Below are 22,437 nucleotides of genomic sequence, written 5' to 3'. Positions count from 1 at the left end.
TTGTGCCGAAGAATTCTGACCGACTCTAGACAAGATTTCATCAATCATGTCTCCGGGTAGGTCTCTTAAAATATTGGATTGTCTATCCATTTTGTGTTTTTATACTGTAAAATAGACAAGAGTTAGATTCATAAAAAAAATACTTATTAATACAAGCAATTTTTACATATATCATAAAGCATAAGCACACTATATTACATATATTACACCACACGAATACAGCTATTTTATTCCGACTCGCTTGTTTCTTCTTCTTCGGTTTTGGTTCGTTTTGCCAAGTTTCTAGGGATATATGATGTTCCCCTAATACGAGCCGTCGTTTTTCACATTGGTTTAGAAAAACCTGGTGGTTTAGAGGTTCCCGGGTCATTGTTACAACTTAAGGACTTCGGGGGTTGACGATACATATAAAGTTCATCGGGGTTGGAATTAGATTTTTCTATTTTTATGCCCTTTCCCTTATTATTTTCTTTTGCCTTTTTAAATTCAGTTGGGGTAATTTCTATTACATCATCGGAATTCTCGTCGGAATCCGATTCATCGGAGAATTGGTAATCCTCCCAATATTTTGCTTCTTTGGCGGAAACACCATTGACCATAATTAACCTTGGTCGGTTGGTTGAGGATTTTCTTTTACTTAACCGTTTTATTATTTCCCCCACCGGTTCTATTTCTTCATCCGGTTCCGATTCTTCTTCCGGTTCCGATTCTTCTTCCGATTCCGACTCTTCTTCCGGTTCCTCTTCGGGAACTTATGAATCAGTCCACGAATCATTCCAATTTACATTTGACTCTTCATTATTATTAGGTGAGTCAATGGGACTTGTTCTAGAGGTAGACATCTATCACATAATATCAAACGCGTTAAGAGATTAATATATCACATAATATTCACATGTTAAAAATATATAGTTTCCAACAAAATTTGTTAAGCAATCATTTTTCAAGTAAACACGGTCGAAGTCCAGACTCACTAATGCATCCTAACAAGCTCGATAAGACACACTAATGCAAAATTCTGGTTCTCTAAGACCAACGCTCGGATACCAACTGAAATGTCCCGTTCTTATTGATTAAAAACGTTCCATATTAATTGATTTCGTTGCGAGGTTTTGACCTCTATATGAGACGTTTTTCAAAGACTGCATTCATTTTAAAACAAACCATAACCTTTATTTCATCAATAAAGGTTTAAAAAGCTTTACGTAGATTATCAGATAATGATAATCTAAAATATCCTGTTTACACACGACCATTACATAATGGTTTACAATACAAATATGTTACAACAAAATAAGTTTCTTGAATGCAGTTTTTACACAATATCATACAAGCATGGACTCCAAATCTCGTCCTTATTTAAGTATGCTACAGGAGAAGCTCTTAATAATCACCTGAGAATAAACATGCTTAAAACGTCAACAAAAATGTTGGTGAGTTATAGGTTTAACCTATATATATCAAATCATAATAATAGACCACAAGATTTCATATTTCAATACACATCCCATACATAGAGATAAAAATCATTCATATGGTGAACACCTGGTAACCGACATTAACAAGATGCATATATAAGAATATCCCCATCATTCCGGGACACCCTTCGGATATGATATAAATTTCGAAGTACTAAAGCATCCGGTACTTTGGATGGGGTTTGTTAGGCCCAATAGATCTATCTTTAGGATTCGCGTCAATTAGGGTGTCTGTTCCCTAATTCTTAGATTACCAGACTTAATAAAAAGGGGCATATTCGATTTTCATAATTCAACCATAGAATGTAGTTTCACGTACTTGTGTCTATTTTGTAAATCATTTATAAAACCTGCATGTATTCTCATCCCAAAAATATTAGATTTTAAAAGTGGGACTATAACTCACTTTCACAGATTTTTACTTCGTCGGGAAGTAAGACTTGGCCACTGGTTGATTCACGAACCTATAACAATATATACATATATATCAAAGTATGTTCAAAATATATTTACAACACTTTTAATATATTTTGATGTTTTAAGTTTATTAAGTCAGCTGTGTAGTGACCCGAACTTTTCCATGTTTATATATATTAATTGAGATTGATATTTACATGATTAAATATTTCCAACATGTTAAGCAATCAAACTTGTTAAGACTTGATTAATTGAAATATGTTTCATATAGACAATTGACCACCCAAGTTGACCGGTGATTCACGAACGTTAAAACTTGTAAAAACTATATGATGACATATATATGGATATATATATAGTTAACATGATACTATGATAAGTAAACATATTATTAAGTATATTAACAATGAACTACATATGTAAAAACAAGACTACGAACTTAATGATTTTTAAACGAGACATATATGTAACGATTATCGTTGTAAAGACATTTAATGTATATATATCATATTAAGAGATATTCATACATGATAATATCATGATAATATAATAATTTAAAATCTCATTTGATATTATAAACATTGGGTTAACAACATTTAACAAGATCGTTAACCTAAAGGTTTCAAAACAACACTTACATGTAACGACTAACGATGACTTAACGACTCAGTTAAAATGTATATACATGTAGTGTTTTAATATGTATTTATACACTTTTGAAAGACTTCAATACACTTATCAAAATACTTCTACTTAACAAAAATGCTTACAATTACATCCTCGTTCAGTTTCATCAACAATTCTACTCGTATGCACCCGTATTCGTACTCGTACAATACACAGCTTTTAGATGTATGTACTATTGGTATATACACTCCAATGATCAGCTCTTAGCAGCCCATATGAGTCACCTAACACATGTGGGAACCATCATTTGGCAACTAGCATGAAATATCTCATAAAATTACAAAAATATGAGTAATCATTCATGACTTATTTACATGAAAACAAAATTACATATCCTTTATATCTAATCCATACACCAACGACCAAAAACACCTACAAACACTTTCATTCTTCAATTTTCTTCATCTAATTGATCTCTCTCAAGTTCTATCTTCAAGTTCTAAGTGTTCTTCATATATTTTACAAGTTCTAGTTACATAAAATCAAGAATACTTTCAAGTTTGCTAGCTCACTTCCAATCTTGTAAGGTGATCATCCAACCTCAAGAAATCTTTGTTTCTTACAGTAGGTTATCATTCTAATACAAGGTAATAATCATATTCAAACTTTGGTTCAATTTCTATAACTATAACAATCTTATTTCAAGTGATGATCTTACTTGAACTTGTTTTCGTGTCATGATTCTGCTTCAAGAACTTCGAGCCATCCAAGGATCCGTTGAAGCTAGATCCATTTTTCTCTTTTCCAGTAGGTTTATCCAAGGAACTTAAGGTAGTAATGATGTTCATAACATCATTCGATTCATACATATAAAGCTATCTTATTCGAAGGTTTAAACTTGTAATCACTAGAACATAGTTTAGTTAATTCTAAACTTGTTCGAAAACAAAAGTTAATCCTTCTAACTTGACTTTTAAAATCAACTAAACACATGTTCTATATCTATATGATATGCTAACTTAATGATTTAAAACCTGAAAACACGAAAAACACCGTAAAACCGGATTTACGCCGTCGTAGTAACACCGCGGGCTGTTTTGGGTTAGTTAATTAAAAACTATGATAAACTTTGATTTAAAAGTTTTTATTCTGAGAAAATGATTTTTATTATGAACATGAAACTATATCCAAAAATTATGGTTAAACTCAAAGTGGAAGTATGTTTTCTAAAATGGTCATCTAGACGTCGTTCTTTCGACTGAAATGACTACCTTTACAAAAACGACTTGTAACTTAATTTTCCGACTATAAAACTATACCTTTTCTGTTTAGATTCATAAAATAGAGTTCAATATGAAACCATAGCAATTTGATTCACTCAAAACGGATTTAAAATGAAGAAGTTATGGGTAAAACAAGATTGGATAATTTTTCTCATTTTAGCTACGTGAAAATTGGTAACAAATCTATTCCAACCATAACTTAATCAACTTGTATTGTATATTATGTAATCTTGAGATACCATAGACACGTATTCAATGTTTCGACCTATCATGTCGACACATCTATATATATTTCGGAACAACCATAGACACTCTATATGTGAATGTTGGAGTTAGCTATACAGGGTTGAGGTTGATTCCAAAATATATATAGTTTGAGTTGTGATCAATACTGAGATACGTATACACTGGGTCATGGATTGATTCAAGATAATATTTATCGATTTATTTCTGTACATCTAACTGTGGACAACTAGTTGTAGGTTACTAACGAGGACAGCTGACTTAATAAACTTAAAACATCAAAATATATTAAAAGTGTTATAAATATATTTTGAACATACTTTGATATATATGTATATATTGTTATAGGTTCGTGAATCAACCAGTGACCAAGTCTTACTTCCCGACGAAGTAAAAATCTGTGAAAGTGAGTTATAGTCCCACTTTTTAAATCTAATATTTTTGGGATGAGAATACATGCAAGTTTTATAAATGATTTACAAAATAGACACAAGTACGTGAAACTACATTCTATGGTTGAATTATCGAAATCGAATATGCCCCTTTTTATTAAGTCTGGTAATCTAAGAATTAGGGAACAGACACCCTAATTGACGCGAATCCTAAAGATAGATCTATTGGGCCTAACAAACCCCATCCAAAGTACTGGATGCTTTAGTACTTCGAAATTTATATCATATCCGAAGGGTGTCCCGGAATGATGGGGATATTCTTATATATGCATCTTGTTAATGTCAGTTACCAGGTATTCACCATATGAATGATTTTTATCTCTATGTATGGGATGTGTATTGAAATATGAAATCTTGTGGTCTATTATTATGATTTGATATATATAGGTTAAACCTATAACTCACCAACATTTTTGTTGACGTTTTAAGCATGTTTATTCTCAGGTGATTATTAAGAGCTTCCGCTGTCGCATACTTAAATAAGGACGAGATTTGGATTCCATGCTTGTATGATATTGTGTAAAAACTGCATTCAAGAAACTTATTTTGTTGTAACATATTTGTATTGTAAACCATTATGTAATGGTCGTGTGTAAACAGGATATTTTAGATTATCATTATTTGATAATCTACGTAAAGCTTTTTAAACCTTTATTGATGAAATAAAGGTTATGGTTTGTTTTAAAATGAATGCAGTCTTTGAAAAACGTCTCATATAGAGGTCAAAACCTCGCAACGAAGTCAATTAATATGGAACGTTTTTAATCAATAAGAACGTGACATTTCAGTTGGTATCCGAGCGTTGGTCTTAGAGAACCAGAATTTTGCATTAGTGTGTCTTATCGAGTTTGTTAGGATGCATTAGTGAGTCTGGACTTCGACCGTGTTTACTTGAAAAATGATTGCTTAACAAATTTTGTTGGAAACTATATATTTTTAACATGTGAATATTATGTGATATATTAATCTCTTAACGCGTTTGATATTATGTGATAGATGTCTACCTCTAGAACAAGTCCCATTGACTCACCTAATAATAATGAAGAGTCAAATGTAAATTGGAATGATTCGTGGACTGATTCACAAGTTCCCGAAGAGGAACCGGAAGAAGAGTCGGAACCGGAAGAAGAATCGGAACCGGAAGAAGAATCGGAACCGGATGAAGAAATAGTTTCGGTGGGGGAAATAATAAAACGGTTAAGTAAAAGAAAATCCTCAACCAACGGACCAAGGTTAATTATGGTCAATGGTGTTTCCGCCAAGGAAGCAAAATATTGGGAGGATTACCAATTCTCTGATGAATCGGATTCCGACGAGAATTCCAATGATGTTATAGAAATTACCCCAACTGAATTTAAAAAGGCAAAAGAAAATAATAAGGAAAAGGGCATAAAAATAGAGAAATCTAATTCCAACCCCGATGAACTTTATATGTATCGTTAACCCCCGAAGTCCTTAAGTTGTAACAATGACCCGGGAACCTCTAAACCACCAGGTTTTTCTAAACCAATGTGGAAAACGACAGCTCATATTAGGGGAACATCATATATCCCTAGAAACTTGGCAAAACGAACCAAAACCGAAGAAGAAGAAACAAGCGAGTCGGAATAAGATAGTTGTATTCGTGTGGTGTAATATATGTAATATAGTGTGTTTATGCTTTATGATATATGTAAAAATTGCTTGTATTAATAAGTATTTTTTTTTTTATGAATCTAACTCTTGTCTATTTTACAGTATAAAAACACAAAATGGATAGACAACCCAATATTTTAAGAGACCTACCCGGAGACATGATTGATGAAATCTTATCTAGAGTCGGTCAGAATTCTTCAGCACAACTATTTAAGGCGAGATCAGTTTGTGAGACATTCGAAGAACGTTCCAAGAATGCCTTGGTTTATAAAAGGCTTTCGTTCGAAAGATGGGGGATATCACATTGGGAAATCCATAAGTTACGATGTGTTTACTTTGACGCATATATTGCGGGGAACCCAAACGCTATTTTACGCAATGGGTTTAGAAATTATTTTGACTCAATATATCCGAATATTGGATTTCGTGATTTAGAAAAAGCGGCTAACATGCAACATAAAGAAGCATGTTATGCTTACGGATTAGTAATGTTCGCTTCTCACCAAAGTGAGAATAAGAACATCGGGCTACAACTATTAAACAAAACGTTCCCACAAGTGACGGAGTCGGTAATTGGGGTAAGAAATGAGGTTTTTAGATTGTTACGGGACTGTTGGACATTACGTAACCCTCGTCCCTTTGACGACGTTACAACACGCTGTCTTATCAACGGCCATAACGGTTATGTTCCACAAGACCAAGGATGCGAAGTAATCCTAGTAAAACCAGAATGCATGACTTGTTTCTGGACGTATGAATTACGTGTCTTTATTGGCTTTGCTGAACGACTTGTGTACTAGCTAGAATTATCTTCACAACCATCTTGTATCAAATTTATTGTGTGCTATATTTCATGCTATATGTAAAATAAGCGGTATTGTAAGTTTGTAAAATATTGTGTAAAAGTTTGAACGCGAAATATTATTATAATCAGTTTTTCATATAGAATTGTAGTAGTTGAATTGTATATTAGCTACTAAGTATGAACTTAACGGGTAGGTACTACCCGAATTTAAACTTATAAAACGCTAATATGAGGAAAAAGCTTTTATAAATGAGTTCATATTATGCTACGAAATACTATTAACTACTCTTAATATTCTGTATGATTAACTTGTTCCATTTGACTATTTTGAAGGAAATGACACCGACTACTCGACACACCGTGAATATGAATGAAGAGGAATTCCGTACTTTTCTAGCTTCAAACATAGCCGCAGTACAGGCTGCGCTACATACCAACAATAACCTTGGATCTAGCAGTACAGGAAATCGTGTAGGATGCACCTACAAAGAATTCACTGCCTGCAAACCTTTGGAATTTGATGGAACCGAAGGACCGATCGGATTGAAACGGTGAACCGAGAAGGTCGAATCGGTGTTTGCCATAAGTAAGTGTACTGAAGAGGACAAAGTGAAGTACGCTATGCATACCTTCACAGGTTCTGCGTTAACATGGTGGAATACCTATCTAGAGCAAGTGGGACAAGACGATGCGTACGCACTACCGTGGTCAGCATTCAAGCACTTGATGAACGAGAAATACCGTCCCAGAACCGAGGTCAATAAGCTCAAGACAGAACTTAGAGGGTTACGAACCCAAGGATTTGATATTACCACGTACGAAAGACGATTCACAGAATTGTGCCTATTGTGTCCGGGAGCATTCGAAGATGAGGAAGAGAAGATCGACGCGTTTGTGAAAGGATTACCGGAAAGAATCCAAGAAGATATAAGTTCACACGAGCCCGCCTCCATACAACAGGCATGTAGAATGGCTCACAAACTAGTGAACCAGATTGAAGAAAGAATTAAAGAACAGACTGCTGAAGAGGCCAATGTGAAGCAAGTCAAAAGAAAGTGGGAGGAAAACGGTGATAAGAATCACCAATACAACAACAACAACAATTACAACAATAATCGCAACAATTATCCCAACAATCGCAACATCAATCGCAACTACAACAAACGGCCCAACAACAACAACAACAACAACAACAACAACAACAACAACAACAACTACAACAATCATCCCAACAACAATAATAACCGCAACAACAACAACAATCAGAAGCAGCTATGCCAAAGATGTGAAAAGTATCACTCGGGATTTTGCACCAAATTTTGCAACAAGTGTAAAAGAAATGGTCATAACGCGGCGAAGTGTGAGGTCTACGGACCAGGGGTTAATAGAACGAAAGGAACAAATGGTGTCGGAACGAGTAATGGCGGAGCAAGTAGTGTCAGAGCAAGTTATGCCAATGTAGTTTGTTATAAATGTGGAAAACCGGGCCACATTATTAGAAATTGCCCGAATCAGGAGAACACGAATGGACAAGGCCGCGGAAGAGTTTTCAATATTAATGCGGCAGAGGCACAGGAAGACCCGGAGCTTGTTACGGGTACGTTTCTTATTGACAATAAATCTGCTTACGTTTTATTTGATTCGGGTGCGGATAGAAGCTATATGAGTAGAGATTTTTGTGCTAAATTAAGTTGTCCATTGACGCCTTTGGATAGTAAATTTTTACTCGAATTAGCAAATGGTAAATTAATTTCAGCAGATAATATATGTCGGAATCGAGAAATTAAACTGGTTAGCGAAACATTTAAGATTGATTTGATACCAGTAGAGTTAGGGAGTTTTGATGTGATAATCGGTATGAACTGGTTGAAAGAAGTGAAAGCAGAGATCGTTTGTTACAAAAATGCAATTCGCATTATACGAGAAAAAGGAAAACCCTTAATGGTGTACGGAGAAAAGGGCAACACGAAGCTACATCTTATTAGTAATTTGAAGGCACAAAAACTAATAAGAAAAGGTTGCTATGCTGTTCTAGCACACGTCGAGAAAGTACAAACTGAAGAAAAGAGCATCAATGATGTTCCCATTGCAAAAGAATTTCCCGATGTATTTCCGAAAGAATTATCGGGATTACCCCCACATCGATCCGTTGAATTTCAAATAGATCTTGTACCAGGAGCTGCACCAATAGCTCGTGCTCCTTACAGACTCGCACCCAGCGAGATGAAAGAACTGCAAAGCCAATTATAAGAACTTTTAGAGCGTGGTTTCATTCGACCAAGCACATCACCGTGGGGAGCTCCTGTTTTGTTTGTCAAGAAGAAAGATGGTACATTCAGGTTGTGTATCGACTACCGAGAGTTGAACAAACTTACCACCAAGAACCGCTACCCACTACCGAGAATCGACGACTTATTTGATCAACTACAAGGCTCGTCTGTTTATTCAAAGATTGACTTACGTTCCGGGTATCATCAAATGCGGGTGAAAGAAGATGATATTCCAAAGACTGCTTTCAGAACAGGTTACGGTCATTACGAGGTTATGGTCATGCCGTTTGGTTTAACTAATGCACCAGCTGTGTTCATGGACCTTATGAACCGAGTGTGTGGATCATACCTTGACAAGTTTGTCATTGTTTTCATTGATGACATACTTATTTACTCAAAGAATGACCAAGAACACGGTGAACATTTGAGAAAGGTGTTAGAAGTATTGAGAAAGGAAGAATTGTACGCTAAGTTTTCAAAGTGTGCATTTTGGTTGGAAGAAGTTCAATTCCTCGGTCACATAGTGAACAAAGAAGGTATTAAGGTGGATCCGGCAAAGATAGAAAGTGTTGAAAAGTGGGAGACCCCGAAAACTCCGAAACACATACGCCAGTTTTTAGGACTAGCTGGTTACTACAGAAGGTTCATCCAAGACTTTTCCAGAATAGCAAAACCCTTGACTGCATTAACGCATAAAGGGAAGAAATTTGAATGGAATGATGAACAAGAGAAAGCGTTTCAGTTATTGAAGAAAAAGCTAACTACGGCACCTATATTGTCATTGCCTGAAGGGAATGATGATTTTGTGATTTATTGTGATGCATCAAAGCAAGGTCTCGGTTGTGTATTAATGCAACGAACGAAGGTGATTGCTTATGCGTCTAGACAATTGAAGATTCACGAACAAAATTATACGACGCATGATTTGGAATTAGGCGCGGTTGTTTTTGCATTAAAGACTTGGAGGCACTACTTATATGGGGTCAAAAGTATTATATATACCGACCACAAAAGTCTTCAACACATATTTAATCAGAAACAACTGAATATGAGGCAGCGTAGGTGGATTGAATTATTGAATGATTACGACTTTGAGATTCGTTACCGCCCGGGGAAGGCAAATGTGGTAGCCGATGCCTTGAGCAGGAAGGACAGAGAACCCATTCGAGTAAAATCTATGAATATAATGATTCATAATAACCTTACTACTCAAACAAAGGAGGCGCAACAAGGAGTTTTAAAAGAGGGAAATTTAAAGGATGAAATACCCAAAGGATCGGAGAAGCATCTTAATATTCGGGAAGATGGAACCCGGTATAGGGCTGAAAGGATTTGGGTACCAAAATTTGGAGATATGAGAGAAATGGTACTTAGAGAAGCTCATAAAACCAGATACTCAATACATCCTGGAACGGGGAAGATGTACAAGGATCTCAAGAAACATTTTTGGTGGCCGGGTATGAAAGCCGATGTTGCTAAATACGTAGAAGAATGTTTGACGTGTTCTAAGGTCAAAGCTGAGCATCAGAAACCATCAGGTCTACTTCAACAACCCGAAATCCCGGAATGGAAATGGGAAAACATTACCATGGATTTCATCACTAAATTGCCAAGGACTGCAAGTGGTTTTGATACTATTTGGGTAATAGTTGATCATCTTACCAAATCAGCACACTTCCTGCCAATAAGAGAAGATGACAAGATGGAGAAGTTAGCACGACTGTATTTGAAGGAAGTCGTATCCAGACATGGAATACCAATCTCTATTATCTCTGATAGGGATGGTAGATTTATTTCAAGATTCTGGCAGACATTACAGCAAGCATTAGGAACTCGTCTAGACATGAGTACTGCCTATCATCCACAAACTGATGGGCAGAGCGAAAGGACGATACAAACGCTTGAAGACATGCTACGAGCATGTGTTATTGATTTCGGAAACAGTTGGGATCGACATCTACCGTTAGCAGAATTTTCCTACAACAACAGCTACCATTCAAGCATTGAGATGGCGCCGTTTGAAGCACTTTATGGTAGAAAGTGCAGGTCTCCGATTTGTTGGAGTGAAGTGGGGGATAGACAGATTACGGGTCCGGAGATTATACAAGAAACTACCGAGAAGATCATCCAAATTCAACAACGGTTGAAAACCGCCCAAAGTTGACAAAAGAGCTACGCTGACATTAAAAGAAAAGATATAGAATTTGAAATTGGAGAGATGGTCATGCTTAAAGTTGCACCTTGGAAAGGCGTTGTTCGATTTGGTAAACGAGGGAAATTAAATCCAAGGTATATTGGACCATTCAAGATTATTGATCGTGTCGGACCAGTAGCTTACCGACTTGAGTTACCTCAACAACTCGCGGCTGTACATAACACTTTCCATGTCTCGAATTTGAAGAAATGTTTTGCTAAAGAAGATCTCACTATTCCGTTAGATGAAATCCAAATCAACGAAAAACTTCAATTCATCGAAGAACCCGTCGAAATAATGGATCGTGAGGTTAAAAGACTTAAGCAAAACAAGATACCAATTGTAAAGGTTTGATGGAATGCTCATAGAGGACCCGAGTTCACCTGAGAGCATGAAGATCAAATGAAGAAGAAATACCCGCATCTATTTCCAGAAGATTCGTCAACACCTTCAACAGCTTAAAATTTCGGGACGAAATTTATTTAACGGGTAGGTACTGTAGTGACCCGAACTTTTCCATGTTTATATATATTAATTGAGATTGATATTTACATGATTAAATATTTCCAACATGATAAGCAATCAAACTTGTTAAGACTTGATTAATTGAAATATGTTTCATATAGACAATTGACCACCCAAGTTGACCGGTGATTCACGAACGTTAAAACTTGTAAAAACTATATGATGACATATATATGGATATATATATAGTTAACATGATACTATGATAAGTAAACATATTATTAAGTATATTAACAATGAACTACATATGTAAAAACAAGACTACGAACTTAATGATTTTTAAACGAGACATATATGTAACGATTATCGTTGTAAAGACATTTAATGTATATATATCATATTAAGAGATATTCATACATGATAATATCATGATAATATAATAATTTAAAATCTCATTTGATATTATAAACATTGGGTTAACAACATTTAACAAGATCGTTAACCTAAAGGTTTCAAAACAACACTTACATGTAACGACTAACGATGACTTAACGACTCAGTTAAAATGTATATACATGTAGTGTTTTAATATGTATTTATACACTTTTGAAAGACTTCAATACACTTATCAAAATACTTCTACTTAACAAAAATGCTTACAATTACATCCTCGTTCAGTTTCATCAACAATTCTACTCGTATGCACCCGTATTCGTACTCGTACAATACACAGCTTTTAGATGTATGTACTATTGGTATATACACTCCAATGATCAGCTCTTAGCAGCCCATGTGAGTCACCTAACACATGTGGGAACCATCATTTGGCAACTAGCATGAAATATCTCATAAATTTACAAAAATATGAGTAATCATTCATGACTTATTTACATGAAAACAAAATTACATATCCTTTATATCTAATCCATACACCAACGACCAAAAACACCTACAAACACTTTCATTCTTCAATTTTCTTCATCTAATTGATCTCTCTCAAGTTCTATCTTCAAGTTCTAAGTGTTCTTCATATATTCTACAAGTTCTAGTTACATAAAATCAAGAATACTTTCAAGTTTGCTAGCTCACTTCCAATCTTGTAAGGTGATCATCCAACCTCAAGAAATCTTTGTTTCTTACAGTAGGTTATCATTCTAATACAAGGTAATAATCATATTCAAACTTTGGTTCAATTTCTATAACTATAACAATCTTATTTCAAGTGATGATCTTACTTGAACTTGTTTTCGTGTCATGATTCTGCTTCAAGAACTTCGAGCCATCCAAGGATCCGTTGAAGCTAGATCCATTTTTCTCTTTTCCAGTAGGTTTATCCAAGGAACTTAAGGTAGTAATGATGTTCATAACATCATTCGATTCATACATATAAAGCTATCTTATTCGAAGGTTTAAACTTGTAATCACTAGAACATAGTTTAGTTAATTCTAAACTTGTTCGAAAACAAAAGTTAATCCTTCTAACTTGACTTTTAAAATCAACTAAACACATGTTCTATATCTATATGATATGCTAACTTAATGATTTAAAACCTGGAAACACGAAAAACACCGTAAAACCGGATTTACGCCGTCGTAGTAACACCGCGGGCTGTTTTGGGTTAGTTAATTAAAAACTATGATAAACTTTGATTTAAAAGTTGTTATTCTGAGAAAATGATTTTTATTATGAACATGAAACTATATCCAAAAATTATGGTTAAACTCAAAGTGGAAGTATGTTTTCTAAAATGGTCATCTAGACGTCGTTCTTTCGACTGAAATGACTACCTTTACAAAAACGACTTGTAACTTATTTTTCCGACTATAAAACTATACTTTTTCTGTTTATATTCATAAAATAGAGTTCAATATGAAACCATAACAATTTGATTCACTCAAAACGGATTTAAAATGAAGAAGTTATGGGTAAAACAAGATTGGATAATTTTTCTCATTTTAGCTACGTGAAAATTGGTAACAAATCTATTCCAACCATAACTTAATCAACTTGTATTGTATATTATGTAATCTTGAGATACCATAGACACGTATACAATGTTTCGACCTATCATGTCGACACATCTATATATATTTCGAAACAACCATAGACACTCTATATGTGAATGTTGGAGTTAGCTATACAGGGTTGAGGTTGATTCCAAAATATATATAGTTTGAGTTGTGATCAATACTGAGATACGTATACACTGGGTCGTGGATTGATTCAAGATAATATTTATCGATTTATTTCTGTACATCTAACTGTGGACAACTAGTTGTAGGTTACTAACGAGGACAGCTGACTTAATAAACTTAAAACATCAAAATATATTAAAAGTGTTATAAATATATTTTGAACATACTTTGATATATATATGTATATATTGTTATAGGTTCGTGAATCAACCAGTGGCCAAGTCTTACTTCCCGACGAAGTAAAAATCTGTGAAAGTGAGTTATAGTCCCACTTTTTAAATCTAATATTTTTGGGATGAGAATACATGCAGGTTTTATAAATGATTTACAAAATAGACACAAGTACGTGAAACTACATTCTATGGTTGAATTATCGAAATCGAATATGCCCCTTTTTATTAAGTCTGGTAATCTAAGAATTAGGGAACAGACACCCTAATTGACGCGAATCCTAAAGATAGATCTATTGGGCCTAACAAACCCCATCCAAAGTACTGGATGCTTTAGTACTTCGAAATTTATATCATATCCGAAGGGTGTCCCGGAATGATGGGGATATTCTTATATATGCATCTTGTTAATGTCGGTTACCAGGTATTCGCCATATGAATGATTTTTATCTCTATGTATGGGATGTGTATTGAAATATGAAATCTTGTGGTCTATTATTATGATTTGATATATATAGGTTAAACCTATAACTCACCAACATTTTTGTTGACGTTTTAAGCATGTTTATTCTCAGGTGATTATTAAGAGCTTCCGCTGTCGCATACTTAAATAAGGATGAGATTTGGATCCCATGCTTGTATGATATTGTGTAAAAACTGCATTCAAGAAACTTATTTTATTGTAACATATTTGTATTGTAAACTATTATGTAATGGTCGTGTGTAAACAGGATATTTTAGATTATCATTATTTGATAATCTACGTAAAGCTTTTTAAACCTTTATTGATGAAATAAAGGTTATGGTTTGTTTTAAAATGAATGCAGTCTTTGAAAAATGTCTCATATAGAGGTCAAAACCTCGCAACGAAGTCAATTAATATGGAACGTTTTTAATAAGAACGGGACATTTCAAGCTGTCCTCGTTAGTAACCTACAACTAGTTGTCCACAGTTAGATGTACAGAAATAAATCGATAAATATTATCTTGAATCAATCCACGACCCAGTGTATACGTATCTCAGTATTGATCACAACTCAAACTATATATATTTTGGAATCAACCTCAACCCTGTATAGCTAACTCCAACATTCACATATAGAGTGTCTATGATTGTTCCGAAATATATATAGATGTGTCGACATGATAGGTCGAAACATTGTATACGTGTCTATGGTATCTCAAGATTACATAATATACAATACAAGTTGATTAAGTTATGGTTGGAATAGATTTGTTACCAATTTTCACGTAGCTAAAATGAGAAAAATTATCCAATCTTGTTTTACCCATAACTTCTTCATTTTAAATCCGTTTTGAGTGAATCAAATTGCTATGGTTTCATATTAAACTCTATTTTATGAATCTAAAAAGAAAAAGTATAGGTTTATAGTCGGAAAAATAAGTTACAAGTCGTTTTTGTAAAGGTAGTCATTTCAGTCGAAAGAACGACGTCTAGATGACCATTTTAGAAAACATACTTTCACTTTGAGTTTAACCATAATTTTTGGATATAGTTTCATGTTCATAATAAAAATCATTTTCTCAGAATAACAACTTTTAAATCAAAGTTTATCATAGTTTTTAATTAACTAACCCAAAACAGCCCGCGGTGTTACTACGACGGCGTAAATCCGGTTTTACGGTGTTTTTCGTGTTTCCAGGTTTTAAATCATTAAGTTAGCATATCATATAGATATAGAACATGTGTTTAGTTGATTTTAAAAGTCAAGTTAGAAGGATTAACTTTTGTTTGCGAACAAGTTTAGAATTAACTAAACTATGTTCTAGTGATTACAAGTTTAAACCTTCGAATAAGATAGCTTTATATGTATGAATCGAATGATGTTATGAACATTATTACTACCTTAAGTTCCTTGGATAAACCTACTGGAAAATAGAAAAATGGATCTAGCTTCAACGGATCCTTGGATGGCTCGAAGTTCTTGAAGCAGAATCATGACACGAAAACAAGTTCAAGTAAGATCATCACTTGAAATAAGATTGTTATAGTTATAGAAATTGAACCAAAGTTTGAATATGATTATTACCTTGTATTAGAATGATAACCTACTGTAAGAAACAAAGATTTCTTGAGGTTGGATGATCACCTTACAAGATTGGAAGTGAGCTAGCAAACTTGAAAGTATTCTTGATTTTATGTAACTAGAACTTGTAGAATATATGAAGAACACTTAGAACTTGAAGATAGAACTTGAGAGAGATTAATTAGATGAAGAAAATTGAAGAATGAAAGTGTTTGTAGGTGTTTTTGGTCGTTGGTGTATGGATTAGATATAAAGGATATGTAATTTTGTTTTCATGTAAATAAGTCATGAATGATTATGAAATGTCCCGTTCTTATTGATTAAAAACGTTCCATATTAATTGATTTCGTTGCGAGGTTTTGACCTCTATATGAGACGTTTTTCAAAGACTGCATTCATTTTTAAAACAAACCATAACCTTTATTTCATAAATAAAGGTTTAAAAAGCTTTACGTAGATTATCAAATAATGATAATCTAAAATATCCTGTTTACACACGACCATTACATAATGGTTTACAATACAAATATGTTACATCGAAATCAGTTTCTTGAATGCAGTTTTTACACAATATCATACAATCATGGACTCCAAATCTTGTCCTTATTTTAGTATGCAACAGCAGAAGCTCTTAATATTCACCTGAGAATAAACATGCTTTAAACGTCAACAAAAATGTTGGTGAGTTATAGGTTTAACCTATATATATCAAATCGTAACAATAGACCACAAGATTTCATATTTCAATACACATCCCATACATAGAGATAAAAATCATTCATATGGTGAACACCTGGTAACCGACATTAACAAGATGCATATATAAGAATATCCCCATCATTCCGGGACACCCTTCGGATATGATATAAATTTCGAAGTACTAAAGCATCCAGTACTTTGGATGGGGTTTGTTAGGCCCAATAGATCTATCTTTAGAGTTCGCGTCAATTAGGGTGTCTGTTCCCTAATTCTTAGATTACCAGACTTAATAAAAAGGGGCATATTCGATTTCGATAATTCAACCATAGAATGTAGTTTCACGTACTTGTGTCTATTTTGTAAATCATTTATAAAACCTGCATGTATTCTCATCCCAAAAATATTAGATTTTAAAAGTGGGACTATAACTCACTTTCACGGATTTTTATTCGTCGGGAAGTAAGACTTGGCCACTGGTTGATTCACGAACCTATAACAATATATACATATATATCAAAGTATGTTCAAAATATATTTACAACACTTTTAATATATTTTGATGTTTTAAGTTTATTAAGTCAGTTGTCCTCGTTAGTAACCTACAACTAGTTGTCCACAGTTAGATGTACAGAAATAAATCGATAAATATTATCTTGAATCAATCCACGACCCAGTGTATACGTATCTCAGTATTGATCACAACTCAAACTATATATATTTTGGAATCAACCTCAACCCTGTATAGCTAACTCCAACATTCACATATAGAGTGTCTATGGTTGTTCCGAAATATATATAGATGTGTCGACATGATAGGTCGAAACATTGTATACGTGTCTATGGTATCTCAAGATTACATAATATACAATACAAGTTGATTAAGTTATGGTTGGAATAGATTTGTTACCAATTTTCACGTAGCTAAAATGAGAAAAATTATCCAATCTTGTTTTACCCATAACTTCTTCATTTTAAATCCATTTTGAGTGAATCAAATTGCTATGGTTTCATATTGAACTCTATTTTATGAATCTAAACAGAAAAGTATAGGTTTATAGTCGGAAAAATAAGTTACAAGTCATTTTTGTAAAGGTAGTCATTTCAGTCGAAAGAACGACGTCTAGATGACCATTTTAGAAAACATACTTCCACTTTGAGTTTAATCATAATTTTTGGATATAGTTTCATGTTCACAATAAAAATCATTTTCTCAGAATAACAACTTTAAAATCAAAGTTTATCATAGTTTTTAATTAACTAACCCAAAACAGCCCGCGGTGTTACTACGACGGCGTAAATCCGGTTTTACGGTGTTTTTCGTGTTTCCAGGTTTTAAATCATTAAGTTAGCATATCATATAGATATAGAACATGTGTTTAGTTGATTTTAAAAGTCAAGTTAGAAGGATTAACTTTTGTTTGCGAACAAGTTTAGAATTAACTAAACTATGTTCTAGTGATTACAAGTTTAAACCTTCGAATAAGATAGCTTTATATGTATGAATCGAATGATGTTATGAACATCATTACTACCTTAAGTTCCTTGGATAAACCTACTGGAAAAGAGAAAAATGGATCTAGCTTCAATGGATCCTTGGATGGCTCGAAGTTCTTGAAGCAGAATCATGACACGAAAACAAGTTCAAGTAAGATCATCACTTGAAATAAGATTGTTATAGTTATAGAAATTGAACCAAAGTTTGAATATGATTATTACCTTGTATTAGAATGATAACCTACTGTAAGAAACAAAGATTTCTTGAGGTTGGATGATCACCTTACAAGATTGGAAGTGAGCTAGCAAACTTGAAAGTATTCTTGATTTTATGAAACTAGAACTTTTGGAATTTATGAAGAACACTTAGAACTTGAAGATAGAACTTGAGAGAGATCAATTAGATGAAGAAAATTGAAGAATGAAAGTGTTTGTAGGTGTTTTTGGTCGTTGGTGTATGGATTAGATATAAAGGATATGTAATTTTGTTTTCATGTAAATAAGTCATGAATGATTACTCATATTTTTGTAATTTTATGAGATATTTCATGCTAGTTGCCAAATGATGGTTCCCACATGTGTTAGGTGACTCACATGGGCTGCTAAGAGCTGATCATTGGAGTGTATATACCAATAGTACATACATCTAAAAGCTGTGTATTGTACGAGTACGAATACGGGTGCATACGAGTAGAATTGTTGATGAAACTGAACGAGGATGTAATTGTAAGCATTTTTATTAAGTAGAAGTATTTTGATAAGTGTATTGAAGTCTTTCAAAAGTGTATAAATACATATTAAAACACTACATGTATATACATTTTAACTGAGTCGTTAAGTCATCGTTAGTCGTTACATGTAAGTGTTGTTTTGAAACCTTTAGGTTAACGATCTTGTTAAATGTTGTTAACCCAATGTTTATAATATCAAATGAGATTTTAAATTATTATATTATCATGATATTATCATGTATGAATATCTCTTAATATGATATATATACATTAAATATCTTTACAACGATAATCGTTACATATATGTCTCGTTTAAAAATCATTAAGTTAGTAGTCTTGTTTTTACATATGTAGTTCATTGTTAATATACTTAATGATATGTTTACTTATCACAGTATCATGTTAACTATATATATATCCATATATATGTCATCATATAGTTTTTACAAGTTTTAACGTTCGTGAATCACCGGTCAACTTGGGTGGTCAATTGTCTATATGAAACATATTTCAATTAATCAAGTCTTAACAAGTTTGATTGCTTAACATGTTGGAAACATTTAATCATGTAAATATCAATCTCAATTAATATATATAAACATGGAAAAGTTCGGGTCACTACAGTACCTACCCGTTAAATAAATTTCGTCCCGAAATTTTAAGCTGTTGAAGGTGTTGACGAATCTTCTGGAAATAGATGCGGGTATTTCTTCTTCATCTGATCTTCACGCTCCCAGGTGAACTCGGGTCCTCTACGAGCATTCCATCGAACCTTAACAATTGGTATCTTGTTTTGCTTAAGTCTTTTAACCTCACGATCCATTATTTCGACGGGTTCTTCGATGAATTGAAGTTTTTCGTTGATTTGGATTTCATCTAACGGAATAGTGAGATCTTCTTTAGCAAAACATTTCTTTAAATTCGAGACGTGGAAAGTGTTATGTACAGCGGCGAGTTGTTGAGGTAACTCTAGTCGGTAAGCTACTGGTCCGACACGATCAATAATCTTGAATGGTCCAATATACCTTGGATTTAATTTCCCTCGTTTACCAAATCGAACAACGCCTTTCCAAGGTGCAACTTTAAGCATGACCATCTCTCCAATTTCAAATTCTATATCTTTTCTTTTAATGTCAGCGTATGTCATAACCCGTCCTTAACCATAAGAACGCGTTAGATAACGTATGATTTCATTGCGAGGTATTGACCTCTATATGAGACATTTTTGAAAGAAAACTGCATATATTATACATTACAAACCATAACCATTATTTTTGTTACAAGCTTAAGACAATAAAAAGAAGATTAACGTTTAGCGATAATCTTCGACTTACAAACTTTACAAATGATGACAACAACACGGTTTCTAGCATATTTTACAATACAACATCTCGGATATGCAGTTTTATTTTTGACACAAACATGCGTACGCAAGATCCTGGTTAGATCCAACATGATGCAGCGGAAGCTTTAGAAATCACCTGAGAATAGACATGTTTTAAAAGGTCAACATAAAGTTGGTGAGATATAGGTTTAGTGCCGGCAGCAATATATATATAGACCACAAGATTTCGTATATAAACAGTTTAATAAAAGTATTCTAAGTGGTTGAGCACTTGGTAACCATACTTAACATTTTTACGTCGCATATTCCCTTTAATATGAAATCTTACTACACCGTACCAAGTGTAGTCACAAAACGAAGTACTGTGCAACCGTTGAATACTGGTCGTCCAGTCCGGTTGGGGTTGTCAGGCCCGATAGATCTATCAACAGGATTCGCGTTTACAATACCGCTGTAAATATTAGTTACCAAGCTACAGGGAAGTATGCCAGTGGTACAACTCAACGTAGAATATATTTTTCAGTTACTTGTGTCCATATTGTAAAACATAAAATACATGTATTCTCATCCCGAAATATTTAGAGTTTAAAAGTGGGACTATATACTCACTCTTGTCTTGATGATATTTATATTTTGACTCGGTCTTCCGGTTGATATCACGAACCTATACATAAATAATATATCAATATGTTTTCATTTTTAAACAAACGTTATAAATATATACTTGTTATACTTTTGATACTTTGAATAATTCCTTAGTCCGTAGTTAGCAGTCCGATGTTAGTAATTCAATTTTAATGGTTCATTTTTAGATGTTTAATATACCCGCAATGAAATAAATAAAACCCCCAACGAAATCAATAAAACCCCATCGTATATGTGTTGGTCGAGATTAATCTTGACCCATGGTACCGGTGTTGTCAAATGACGTGTTGCGTACATAAAGTACCGGTGTTGTCAAATGACGTGTTGCGTACAATCATGGGATCTTATGATTAATCTTCTCGTGTTGTTTACGGGTGATCCTGAACCATATAAAATTGAATTATAAGTACATATATATAAAATATCATGTTATCTTATAAAGATGTGATTTTATGTAAATTTTTCCAATGAATCCCGAAGTCAATTAAGTCTTGGATAACCAATTTTGTTTCGGTCATAGTTTCTTCGTTACAACTCCGTTTTCGTTGATTCAACTTGCCATCTCCTTGGATCGAGTTCTTCTTTAAGACTATGAACTGTAAATACCTTGGTTTGTATTCAAAATCATACGGCATAGGTGAAAGTTTAGTGAAACATAAGAAGTTAAACATTTTTGTTACAACAAAATCATTTAATGACCATTTTTCCAAAAATACTTATACTTTGAAAAACCAAGTTTTACCTTGTTAAATTAACATATAAATAAGTTATGTTACATGTCTTGAAGTATTTTAAAAGTTAAGTTAGAAGGATCTATTTAGTTTGCAAACAAGTTTGAAAACATTCAAACTATGTTCTTGTTGTTAAACTTTTGTACCACAAAATAAGATAGCTATATATATATGAATCGAATAAGGTTATGAACATAGATTCTACCTCAAGTTCCTTGGATGAAGTTGCTGTAAGAGAGAAGTAAGAAGCTAGAATCACAAGGGTGATAGAAGTGGATGAAAGATTGGAAGTAAGTTGGTGTTCTTGGAGGGTTTTCTTGAAGTGTTTTTGTATGGTTTTCTTATGGTGTTTTAGTATGGTTTTTGAAGCTAGATCTTCTTGGAAACTTTGCTGAATTGATTAAGGGTTTTAAGGCTTCAAAGTATGTGTGTGTTTTGGCTAGAAAGTTGAAGTAAAATGAATGAAGATGATGATACATATAAAGGCCATAAAAACGTGGCCATGAGGA

This window comes from Rutidosis leptorrhynchoides, chromosome 8, assembly GCF_046630445.1.
Source record: "Rutidosis leptorrhynchoides isolate AG116_Rl617_1_P2 chromosome 8, CSIRO_AGI_Rlap_v1, whole genome shotgun sequence".
In the NCBI taxonomy this organism is placed as follows: domain Eukaryota; kingdom Viridiplantae; phylum Streptophyta; class Magnoliopsida; order Asterales; family Asteraceae; genus Rutidosis; species Rutidosis leptorrhynchoides.
This window is presented reverse-complemented; position numbering follows the sequence as displayed.